This window comes from Symsagittifera roscoffensis, chromosome 3 (genome assembly GCF_963678635.1).
Source record: "Symsagittifera roscoffensis chromosome 3, txSymRosc1.1, whole genome shotgun sequence".
In the NCBI taxonomy this organism is placed as follows: Eukaryota; Metazoa; Xenacoelomorpha; order Acoela; family Convolutidae; genus Symsagittifera; species Symsagittifera roscoffensis.
The window spans coordinates 22,834,325-22,847,966 of NC_087064.1; the positions used below are offsets into that span (position 1 = coordinate 22,834,325).

At 37.0% G+C, this 13,642-nt stretch overlaps 1 protein-coding gene across 1 annotated transcript in view; it reads right to left on the reverse strand.

Annotated features, from left to right (window-relative positions):
* Positions 1–13,642, reverse strand: part of LOC134841633 (inactive glycosyltransferase 25 family member 3-like) — a 34,652-nt gene that overhangs the window by 20,699 nt on the left and 311 nt on the right. The window lies entirely within an intron of this gene.

The following is a 13,642-nucleotide window of genomic DNA, read 5'->3' on the forward strand; positions in this document are numbered from 1 at the left end:
GTTTGAGATTAGAACTTCATCCGCGCAAATAATTTCTAGTAGATATATTTTCAACAGCTATATATTGCATCGACAAATTTTGTGAATGAATCGAGACACGATTCGTGTCGTGTCGTGAACGAATTTCTAGGTGCAATGCAAGCTGCTGCTTATCTGGAATGTAACACATGTAGAAAAAAAATCAAAAAATAACTCATATTTGAAAAAGTTTTCAAGTTAACAAGCAATTTTTTCTTGCGAATTTGTTTTGGTTGATTGTACCAAGAAAGAAATGCAAGAACTAGGATTTCAAATATTACACTAGTTTAGCCATTATTGCACGTGTGTTTCAAACATTGCACTAATTTTTTTAAATTTGACACCGAAACATACTGAACACGTCTGTTTTATTCTGCTAAATATGCTCATTTCTAGCTTTTGCAAATAATGCGCAATAATAAATAGAGGTGATGCTGAGCTTCGCACGCCTTGCGATACAACCATTATAGGATTAAAGCACTATGACGCGCAAACTGTAATCAAGGAATTTTCTTTTATTTTAAGTCCCAGTGAGTTAATTACGAGCATCCAAAAAAATATTGCCGGGGTCGCGTCGAACTCAAAAACGCTACACGAAAAATCATTTTGCAACAAATTGCATGTAACGCCCCACATAGGATCAACGATAGCCATTTATGCAGCGTATTCAAAATGGACTACAAAAATTGAAAACACAGGCAACAGAGCTTAGTCGACAACCATGAAGCAAGGCTTTGCATCAAAGCAGGCGCGGCATTTCAAGACAGCGAATAGAAAATGAAACGGAAATTAAAAAAATCAAAAAAAAAATTGGAAAAAAATGAAGACAATTTAAAAAAAAACAGTCGAAAAACATAACCAACAGTAGAAAATAAGCTTATAGTTTTTACCGAGCGGCATCTAAGCCGACAACAGCAGGAAAACGCCTATTGAGCCAAAAAAAATTCCATTAGAAATTGTTGTCATAAAAATATTTAAGCAATGAAGTTTTAAAACTTTGAAAACTTGCAGCAAAACTAATTGATTTTGTCAAAAGAGTCCATCATTTTTTGCTGTGAAGCCGCGCCAAATAAGGCAACTAAGCCGATAAAAAATAAGCCGAAACCATTTAGGCCGAATGAAGCTTTTAAGCGAAAAAGAAACGAAAATCAAGGAAAATGCACAAAGAACTGCTACAGGAGTAAACAAATTACAGAAGTAAACCAAACACACTTCCATATGCAATGAAAGCTTCTAACAGCACAAGAAAATTACCCGGTGTGAATCAGGCAATTCAGTTTTCTTTGGAAAAATAATTCGATTTCATACTACTGAAGAAGAACAAGGTCTGGCCGGGTTTCGAGCCCCGTACCTTAGAGTGCAAAGGCATCCCCATTACCTCAAAGCCAAGTGGAAAAATAGAAGTTGCCAAGGTTGACTAATAAAGCAACTTCACACGAGAAAAAAAGTCGTTCCCGATTACAAGAGACTTGCTTTCGCAAGGGCAATGACTTAACTGATTTTGTTACACTACTTGTTAAACCGAAAAAAATCCATATTCAGATTTGGCAACACTGGCTAATCGAAAGCGTAAGACGCACTGTAGCAGGGTCAATATTTTAAATAAACACAAGAAATTTGCTCAAAACTTCAGCCTAAAATTGTCGACTCTGAAAAAAACTCGATTGCGCAAACAAGATTTGCGAATCCTATCGGCGCCTGAATACTTCAAAAACTAACCAGCTTTCTCTACCTTAAGACCATCGCGTTTCAAAACATAAAACGGACAACCACAAAAACTAAAGAACGAATATTCTTAAAAAACAATAAATTTAGGAAAAATGTCAGTAAAGGCTATTAAATTAATTAAAAATATGTCAAATGAGAAAAAACAGCTCAATTACTGTTAAATTTTCGCAAAACAAAAACTCACAGGACTTCGCAAACACAAGCGAGACAACGCTAAAAATTGGCTCAAAAAATAATTTAAAAAATAAAAGACAAAATGTTCCTTCAAAAATAAAACTTTCGCCATGTGATAGAAAAAAAACACCAAAACAAGGGATTAAGGGTCCCATGTCCTGTCATATATTCCATGTGCTCTTGCATTTATCGAGCACACAAAAATGCGGGTAAACATAGGCTACTAAATTTACCAATGCTGTGTCATCAAAATTATCAATTTTATATCAAATTGATTGAAAAAAGGGACTCGTAGTATAACACAACATTCGAAAGTTTCTTGCGAGATAAACTCAGAACCCAATCTCCTACCACGTGATTTGCAAATTTTGTGTCATGCAGTTAGAAAAACGTTAAAAAATCATAACAATTATTCTAGAAACATACACATTTTTGTAATCCGAATGACGGCCGAAATGGTTTTAGTATAATACCATCACGAGTAGTATTGTAATCCGCCGTGTGTCCTTAGGGGGGGGGTCTTTTCGACGGTAGGGGTCTTTGGGGTCCTACCAAAAGTAGGGTCCAAAAGGACCCATCTTTTTTAAAGACCTCAAAGTACCCTGCCCGAAATAAAAAGACCCCTCTCTTAGGACACCCGTCAGACAAAATACTTTGGTATTTATTTTCGCGCGGTGGTTAAATTTAATCCCTTCCAAACTTTCCCACCACTAAATAAGTATGGGTATATCCGGCTGCGGTTTTTTCGCTTATTTTTATCTAAAAGCTAATCCTTTTCGTTCATATAAATATGAGTTTACATAAAGTACCATTCATATTTCCTTTTAAAAAATTTTGGTAATTATTGTTCGTTTCTCTTTCTTATTTTATTTTCAAACTTATTTCCAAGTCTCCCTTAATTTCGACTTGCACCATTTTGATTCTTTTAGCCTTACTATTAGCTTACTTTGGGAAACTTCGCTCCTGCTTCAATCCTTCGCTCCTGCTTCAAGGGTAAGTTGCAATTACCAGTCTCTTTTGCGCCGGTCTATTTAACTTAAAACAATGTTTGTTGAATGTTTTATATTTACAAATGTACAGCCGTAATTCCAAGTAACAAGGCAATTTAGCCGACATTTTCAAGTGAAAAATTTTATTGATCAACTTTATCAAGTTTTCTCCTTTTTTTCTGACTAGAACGAACAGACGCTTCTGTTAGAATGAATGGATTATTGATAGGCGGAGGGTCTCTTGAACTGCTAGCTGCGCTTTCTTCTTGAAGCTCTTCCTCCGTATAGCTTTCTTGAAGAAAGCCCCAATCTGGGACCCGGAATTCCGGCGATTGCCAGCTTTCGCTGTTTTCGCTGCTATAAGTCGGGGTATTTGTCAACTGTGAGTTTGCCCACTCGCTTTCTTCCGCAATGGCCTCGAAGAACACATTTTCTTCTGTAGACCTGTGTCCAAAGGGCAATGTAGCTATCCCGTCGAATAGTAAGAACCGCTTACTATCGAAGGGTGAAAGGGCAATTCGGTTCTGCGCTATGGTTATGTTGGTATGGGCTTTCGATTTTATTGAGTAGTTGTATATACGAAGCGTTTTTCCACTCAGTAATGTTTCCCTGAACCTCTGGTGTGTAAGTTGCTGCTGGGAGTGTTGTACTACTCCTTTTGCACTCCTTTTGCTAGTTGAATCTAAATGAAGAACAAAGATTAGCCCATAAACATATTTTAGCTTTGTAAGCCCAGTTCTAGTATTAATAACGAAAACGGTTCCCAAATTTGAATATTTTGAAGACTCAATATCTAATAACATTCCAATTTTTTCAATTCCAAAATTTTAAATATCCTAATTTATTCCAAATCATAAAAATTCCAAATCGTGTCATTATCAAAAAATCATTCCATGTCAAAATTTTAAATTTGTTCACGTCAAAAGTTACAAAAGTGCGTTTGTGGTGAGTATTTGTTTAAAACATTTTAAATGATGAATGGTTCTTCATTTTAAGTTTTTAACTGAAGAATCAGAGCCTTTCAGGGCTAGTTATGTCTAATTAAATTGACAGGGATCAGCAAAAGTTATTAATTTGGTCCCAACAAGATCCAAAACCCCATTGAAGGGAACCCTTAATGTAAAGAAATGGAGGGGGCTTGGAGAGGTGCTTTTTTTTTCAATACTAACCTGCATATTTCAACGAGTAGAACTTTGGTTTCAACGCGATGAATTCTGCAATGATTTTTCCCGCCGCCTCGTCCTTAAATTTCAATACAACCTTCTTATTCACATTGCTGAATAAGAAGTGATCGCTTGGGTAGTTGGAAAAATCGAAACTATCGGTCAGTTTTTGCAGATCTGCGTATACGTCTTCGGTTTTTATCGCATAAATAAACGAATCTGTGTCACTGTATAGCAGTTCAAGATTCATGCTTGCTTTCACTTGCCGATAATGAAAGTAAAACATGAATCTTTTCGACAAATCCAAAATACTTGCACCAATTATCATGGGTTTGTCCCACAAAATACTCGATACAGCAAAACAAACAGTAGCAACTTCCTCGTCGATTATCTGGAAGCTTTTCATCGTGCTCAAAGCTGTTTTTTGAAGCAATTCTCTTTCATTTCTAATAATTTCTAGTTTTTTGCGTCCTAGTTTTGATTCCATAGTTTTACCGAATGCTGAATTTACGATGAGCTTGTAAAAGTTCTCTTCAAATTTGTTGCGCGCTGACATTCTCAATTGAGTGTTTAAATCGACAAAGGGCTCCATCCATCTACCTTGACGAAATTTTAAGACCTTAATCAATTTGGTAACTCTTAAGCCTAGTTCTATATAGAGTTTTAATGTAAGGTAGTGCAGAACGTAGCCTTCCTTTGGATCTAATGTTTGAACCAGTTTTGGTACCTTTGGTAGCGACGTGACCCCCATCTCCCCTAACATCTGTATTTGCTCGTTACTTAGTTTATCCGTGCCGATAACTTCACGTGAGGGGGCTAGCGGGTAGTCTGCAAAGTAATCTTGAAGTTCTTCAGGTATACTGAGATCCACTTCCAAAATGTATCCCCACTCAGATTTATCGTCGGTTTGCAAAATATATTCGAGACTTTCCTAAACTATTGAGAAATCTTTGATGGGAAGCGGACAGTGTTTCATAATACCCCCGTATAAATTGTTAGCGTCTATATTCAATAGATAGCTAGAGGGCTCTTCAGGATTGTAGTCTTCGAGGTATTTGTTGTTGGCTTTAAAAAAACGGCGTGCATATATCGATGACATCCCTTCCCGTATCATTTTTTGAACCATGTTCAAATGCTCCCTCTCAGTAAGTAACTTGAGGTCTGCATTGCAGACTTTTAAGAATGCATCGCCCGAGAGGTTACTAGCCGTGAAGTAGCATGCACAACCTAATCCGTACGTTTCGTAACAAACTTCACGAAAGGCTTCGAATACTGAAGCGAGTAGTAGTACGTCCGTTGCTAGGTATACATCATGGTACTCGCCTAGTGATGCGCATTTCATTTCGGCGAAAACTTTAATGGCATGGTTGTACTGATTTTTCGAAACACTTATCTCCCCTCCATGTAAAGTGTTGCTCCACATTTTTTTAGGTGGCAGTCGGGTTTCTCGAAACTTTTCAAAACTACTAAAGTATGAATACGGGTAGAAACCTTTTTGTTTTAGCAATGCTATCTGTTCTGATGAGTAACCAAGTTCTTCAAAGTAATTTTCCAGTAGGAAAAATTTTTCTTCCGGCAAGTATTCGACAAGTTTTGAAAGGGGGGACAGCATGAATTTATAGGAGTCTATGAAACGTAGATTTTCAAACACTTTTTTGAGTTTTCCGTTTTTATCGGTGTATGATTTGATATAGACCGACATAGTGAGTGATATATACTTCTCCTCAGTGGAAGGGATCACTGAGTAAGTGTTTTCGGGGTTACTGTTTGAGAGCGCTTTTATAATGAAATGCAGATCATAGTTTGACAAGTTATGCGCTATTACGGGTATATAGTTCGCCGTTTTTTGATTGATATTGCATTCGTTATGCGCCCACCCCAAGAACTTGTTGGTATAGTGACAGTGATCAAGTACAACTTGGTCATTGTCAGCAAATTCTGTTTCACATATCCAACAAGTGTGCGCTTCTTCACGCGTGCAACTTGGTGTGCCAGTGAACGTGTAATATTTTCGTTTTTCGAGGTATATTTGTTTCGCCAAAGATTCGAGCGAGGCGATCAATTCCTTCATAACATTTTCTCCTCTCTTCAGTTCAAACTTTAAAACTTCATGCTTCCCAAATTCAACAACGGCCAGAGCTTAACCGCATGGTTGACGAATCTCTAGTGTTTGGGTGCTAGATTTTTCGGGGTCGGGTTGCGGTCCGTATACGGGTAGTAGTAGCGATTCCAGGTCAAAGTAAATAACTCTCGGTACATACCAGCGGGCAGTTAAATTTTTGAAACGATGAGTGTCCTTTCCCGGTTTTGGCATAGTGATTACCACTCCCTCGTCTTGGTAGCACATTTCCTGGTGCCTTTGTAGTGTATCGATGGATGAACATGTATGGAAGCATTTGCGGCAAATTTGGTTTCGGTCTCGGTGTAGTTTTCCACGCACATATTCCACAACCCTAATCAAATCAGTGATCAGCACATAGTGATGAGTCTGTCCGTTGCTGAGTAGTAGTAGGTCAACACATAGATCACTTGAGTATTTGCTGGACACTCTCAAAGATAGCAATTCACCTTCTTTGTACCTAATGAAAACAAACAATTGAGTGCTCGGGTTTCTAGATGAACGTAATGTGTTATACATGATTAAACAAATGTTTTGTCAAAAAAAAAATCAATGCTCACCGGAATACATTGACTTGACAGTTGTTAAGTTGTTCAAATCGGTCAATATCATATAGTCCCATTGGCATCTCGTACCAGCCTTCAATTTTCACAACATGTTCTTGGGAGAGCTTGTAATTTTTCAGTTTGTTTCGATGTTGGTAGCTTTGGGCAGCAGGATAAAGAGCAGTTGTGGTATCTGAAAATCGATCATGGTACGCCGCCACAAAGCAGTATAGAAAGCACTTCTGATCGTTTCTCGTTTTAATGTTGGTGAAACTCTGTTTCACCGGTTTCAATGAATCGGGAAGGTCAATGTATGAGCCAGCACGGATAGGAGAAAATGCTGAAAAACTTACAGCCAGCTTTTCAATGCGCTCCACAATCCAACCGCTACCGTGAGAAGCGAACGTGTTGATGGCATTGACCATATGCTCAATCATTTCCAAATATGTCTCTTTCTCGATTCCATTGAAGAAGACATTGATCATCTTAGAATTCAGATATAACATTGTCTTCTCGTGGCGTAACTCCCCGTCACCAGTTTCGTTTGTATCGCTCGAGAACTTTATCATACTCACGTCCACATGCAGGTGAAATTTACAGGGTCCTTCCTGCACTCTTTCGTCTATCAACGCATCAATTTCCTCTTTGTTTCGCATGATTACATTCATCAGATCCAATTCATCTTCCTTAACGCTCAACTCGTATCGTCTTAACTTTCCCCTAAACTCAGATTCAGTTGGAGCAGATGATGTTCCCACCTCATTTCCGGGAGTCCAAATGGGTAGTTGATGGTTTTTCGACATATGTTGCCGGAACTTCTCAACCGAGAGGAAGATTGTATGACAGTAGATACAAAGACTATCAGTTGAGACGTTGTGAGCTAGCTCGACATGCTCCCTAGCTTCTGCCAGCGAGCTGAAGGATTCTCGACATTCGTCACATTTAGTTGGTGGCGGTGGGGCTGCGAATATCTTATGGATATTTTGTTCATGTCGTCTCAAGTTCCTTGGTGAACTAAAGACTTTCGAGCAGGTCGAACACATGACTGGTGTCTGTTTTCCACTTGAGTTAGGCATTGTTGGTTCAAGATTGAGTGTTCAGAAATTTTTCAAGTTTTACCAAAGCTGATTTTGAAAAAGCAAAAGCGAGAAGTGAAAAGTTTTTCCAAAACAAAATTTGGATCAAGACTCTATTAATTAAACTCAATTACGTGGGTGAAGCATAAAATCAACAGTGGCTTTGAAGTGGTTGTAGTTTTGGGGCTTTATATGGTTTTATGAAATGACTGTCAATTCGATATTGGGTAAATGACTCAACTGTATTAAACAGCATAAATACTTGTGGTTAGAGTAGCTGACAATTCCATGAAGGATCAACCCGGTAATGTTATTTCTTTTACCTAAAGTGTGTGAATGTTAACACCCACTGCTATTATCAACTTCCCTGTTTAGTCAACTTGACTAAATATTGAAAATATATTTGAATTTTTTTGCCAAGTTTTTTTGTTTCAACCAAAATGGTAAGCCACCAATCAAGTCAAGCAAGGAAGACCCACCAATCAAGTCAAGTCAAATACACCTGACAAAAATGATAAAGGGTAGTTGAGAATTTTGTTCATTTCTCAAATAAATTAGTATTCTATGACAAATTTCACATATAGTTCATCAAAAGATTGATGCAGGGCCGTTTGGTACAGTAGGCAATAACTAACCGGCAGTGCTATTCATTAGGAACCTCTGAAACGCTTGCCCCACTGTAATGTTGGGTCAAAAATTTGAGATGTTTCATTTTTAGTACATATTCTTGTAGTGAAAAAAAAAAAACAAAATTACAAAAAAACTTTTTTGTCTCCAAATCCAATGAAACCTGGTCCAATCAATTTGTCGTGATTTATTGGACAGGGTTGTAACCCATTTTGAAAAATCGAGAAAAAAAACATTTTGAATTTTTTAACCATTTTAACCTGAAAATGAGTATTATTAAACGTGAAATCTGTTATAGACATGTAATTTTATTATATATAATGCTTTATACTGGCTCATACACTCTCTAAAGTCTACTCCTAAGAGTCCTGGCTAACCCCACCAGGCTGTAGACATATTAGAGAGAGAGAGAAAAAAAAACAAAAACAGAGAGTGTAAAGAGCCAAAAGTAGCTATGGTTGATTAACCGGCAGAATTGCTGGACCCATCCATAAATAGCTTTCTTTTGAAAAAGCTATATCCCAAAAGGGATAATAATGGGGTTTATGGATCGTCAGTTCTCTCTCTCTCTCTCTCTCTCTCTCTTTCTCTTTATCTTTTTCTGTGTTAATATTTATATTTTGAAAACTATTATGAAAAAACATAACAAAAACATTTTTATGTTTTTTGTTTCAACATCATTAGATAAAATCTTAGGAAGAGTATTCAGTTTATTTTTTTTTGATTTTTCGAAATGAGCATTAAAAAAAACTAATATAATTAAGTTGGATTTGACCAGAAATTTATCAAAATTTATACTTTTAGACTTTTATGCCGACTTTTTAAAGTTATTTTGAGTTTTTTCTATTAATTTTTTCTTTTGTTTTTATTTCCTTTCTATTGATTGAAAATCACAAAGCAAACTTTAAATTAGAAAAAAATCATAAGCAAAACGTAAGCAAAGATTCAGCCACAATAATAAAACTTATCAAACTAAATAATAAACCCCCAAACTGGTGCACTCTCGGTGGAAACAAAGTTTTTTTTTGAGTTTTCAGAGATCTCTAAATTGCAGTTTGCGTTTTTTTGGCGCAAAGCAAGCATTGATAGGCGGCGTCTCAGCCACTAAGTTTGGTGCAGTGGGACTTTGATTGCCGGAAGAAGAAGTATGCTGCTGCTGTTGTTGAGTGATTGAAAAAATATCCGGTTTTATTGGGGTTTTGGGCGTCTGCTGGTCCTCACCTTTTTTCTCTGTTGAATCTGGTGATTCAATCGACTCAATGTTCCAGTAGCTTTCTCGCTCTGCTAAATCTCTAATGGATCCTTCCTGATTTTCGTAAAAGGGGATCGATTGGCAATCGTAGTTAAACAGTATTTTTCTCGGTGAACGATCAAGGCAAGTAGGGTCTTGAATATCTGTGCGCTTCAGCGCAGGATACGATTCAGTCACACAGCAACTCTCGTAGACCTGTTTTCTGTTTTGTATGAGTATACCAATTTGATCTAGCAAATAGTTGGGTAACATCATATGGTTTTTAGTGACCCATTCATCGAATTCTCTGCTTCCTGGATCAAGATCGTTGAAAGGACTTGTTTTTCGATGACGCATTTTCCGTTCCTGTTGAACCACTACGATAGAATCTCTGGTATAAGTTTGGTATAATATAGCTCTTTCAAGAGAATTAATTGAAATGATTTGCAGTGGAGTTGCCATCGTTGAAAATTTTGTATTGACTGATTTTGAGAGATTGAATAAAAATAGTGAGTAGATTTAGTTTGACCTACCACTTTTAGTTTTTTATTGCTGGTGGTCTAAGATTTAGCCAATTACCATAAATCTGGTTTTGTGAAATTTTAATATGTTTTCAGGGCTTTTGCAATTAAGTAGAAATGTGAACGCTTTGAAAATCTATACTTCAAAGAAACAGCATGGCGCCTTTTTATGATACCCTAAGCACAAAATGACAAAAATTTTACACTTCAAAGAGATAACATGCATGCCGCCAGGGTAAAAACGTTGAGATTTATGAGCTAAAACGGGAATTTGCCAGACAGATGCAAGCTAATGCTATCTCTACTTCAAATAGAGTGCATGACGCCTTTTTTTATGTCCCCCGGACGAGGGGCTTTAAAGGTCTCCACTTCAAAGTGAGTACATGTATGCCGACATGTAACATTAACTGAGATTTATGACCCATTCAAGTACTTTCCAGACAGAAATGACAGATGCAATAAACACGCTTTTATCTTATACAAATCCAATTGCAAAAACTAATTAAATTCTCCCGCTATAGACTGAAGGGGCGCCATAAAAGTAAATCCACAGATATTTGTTTATCTTCTATCCAATTCATTATTCATTTCATTCTATCATAAAACAGTTGAACCAACAAGTCACTACCGTTACCACCACCACTATGTACTCGTCGCTAGAAAATGATACAGACTTTTACGATGATTTTAAAGATATATCTTCGGGAGAAAAACGCATTGTACGGGTTGGAACGAAAACTTTTGACAAAACGGGTACATATATCACAGTTAAGTTATATAAAAAGAATGAAGATGGTGTATTTAAATGTTATCAAGCAGTGACCTTAACGACAAGAGAATTTGATTGTTTGGCAGATAATTATTCAAAGGTTAAAAAATTGGTTAAAAAACAAACTGGTGAAAAGACTTCATCTTCTTCCTCCTCCTCCTCATCCTCCTCAGCTGTAAATGATAAACATCATAAAAGACGATACACGTCAAAACGATTAGTCCCTCCCAAAAAAGAATGTGCTGAAAGTGGCGATGAAAACGATGCTGATGATGAATACTCGAATAATAAAAAGTGTAGAGTTGCCTGAAACAGAAAAAAAAACGTTTGAATAATTTGATTTAACCAGCAGAATGGTTGAAGCAATGTATGAGCAGTCGCCTGAATTTTTTAAAAAATTTCGAAAGAATTTTAAATTTTTTATTCTGAACAACGAACCCGACGCCTCACAACTCCCTCTAAACACAAATTTTGCATTTGCAACCCACTCAATTCAGAACGAGTCTTGCGCCCAATTGCTCGACAATGACCATCCCCACATCCATGTTCTCATCGAAGTAACCAAGGATTGTGTCGACGTAGTGAAAAAGATGACCTCAACCACTTTCGTTGTACCTTGTCTACTCTCATCTTTCAAGCATCTAATATTGGGTTGCAGTAAACTTCACCTATCGGGACCCCTGATGGAAAAATTAAAAATTGCTGTCAACTACAACAATTCTATTAACAACTCAACTGACATTGGTGGTGCTTCTCTACGAAGAAGATTGCCACAAATTTGCTTTGCTTCACAAACTCGATCCATTCAAACTCAAACTGATTTAATCACTAATGTAACAATTGAACGCTTCATTAATATTTTGAATGGTGATAATGCCGCCGAGTTTTCTAAAATTATTGATATCATTTTGAGTGGGTATGGTCGTTTAGAGATTGATTCAAATACTTTGTTTGTTAAATTTATAATGGAAAAAAAATTAAACTCTGAAAACGGTTTTTAGAGCCTGCGATAACGCCAGAGGCAAGTGTTCTAGCAACCATAAAACATGTTTTTTTCTTAAAAATAAATTATAAATCATTAAAGAAATGCATCAGTATCACAAAGTTATAACATCATATGTTTAGCAAAACGCATCATGTCATGGTCATTAACCTTGAAACCTATAGGAAATTTAGATGAAATTATAACATGAGCAACATAAATACAATAAAGTCCGCACAAGACCGAGTTAGCTGATTGGATTGGCTTATTCATCAGTATTTGGTTTCCCTCGTGGATAGAACGTCTCATATTTTTGTATACATGTGGATAGTTGTGTAGGCTTCGTCCAAGAGGATCTGCAAAAAAAATTTGACCACCAGCTTGAGCAAACAGTAACCAATGAGTTCCTGGCTGGTCTGAGTTTGATGCGTTCACTATCATGAAAGTATTGTCACGTTTCAATATTGTATTAAATGCTAAGTTAGCGGGAAAAATGCCACAAAATCGATGTTTCAAATGCTTGCATCGGTGAATAAGCTCAGTAATCTGTAAATTGTCCATTTTTTTTCACCGAGTCAACTCATTAGAGTGTTTTTAGCTATTTTTCTATCGGAACGCACGTAAACTGTTGATGCACGCTCTCCCATGAAAAGTAACTCTACATTTTCCCCCAGCGGTGCATCAAACTTCAGTTCTACTGAAATGGTGCAATTGGTCAATTCAGGATGAATAAAGTCATGTGAAGCCTCCTGAGTAGATGTGAGATCAAATGCCATAATATAATGATTGTGATAATTAGCCAAACTGATTCCATGACTATTGTTGAAAACAAAGTCTAGAGCTTCCAATGTGTTATAGTATATTCTTTTGTTATCAGTCGTTGACACAGGAGTTCCTGCAATGGGCAGACCGTTTCGGTAAACAATGATTTCATTCAGCTGAAATTTTTGATAATGAAACGGGTTTGTTCGGTTAGTTCCCAGGTATGCTGTAATCGAGCTCATTGCTAAAATCATTCGACGAACTGGCTCTTTGGCAAAAACGTCTTCTTGTCGCCAGCTTTGCACACCAGTTGTGGCCAAAAAAGTTCTCGGTAAAACTTCAATATAATTGTATATTGCGGGTGTTTTCAACAGAGTTTTTTCTATCGACGATAGCACAAAATCGGTTACTGTCATTTTGCGCACATATAGGTTAGCCTCTGTGATTTCAACACGGTAATGTTTATCTCTATGCTCAGACATGATAACAAAGTCATTAGGAGATCGTCTCAGAGAAAGTCTTATTGTAACACCGCTGATAAGATGTTTGTCACATGATAAAAAATCACAAGCTATTTTACCAAATAAACGGAATTCGGTTGATGCAGCTACGATTCGTTTACGTTCAGCGACATCTTCAGCTCGCCCATTAGCACCATCAATACCTGATGGATTATCTTCATAATAATAACCTTGACAAACAAGCCATGTTTTCTTTGCATAATTACCATGTGAAAATTCGGTCTCAATGAAACTCTTATGGGCAAAATTGGCATTGGTTGTTGAAATTTTTTCTCCATTCAAGGACATTGTGCATTCGGAAAATAAAGATGAAAGTGGATTGTTAACCAAATATGGGGTGTCTCGTTGTGCTGCCTCTGTAGCATGAGTTCGCAGTACATTACCATTATTTTGAACAACGCGTGCTACAATCTCCAA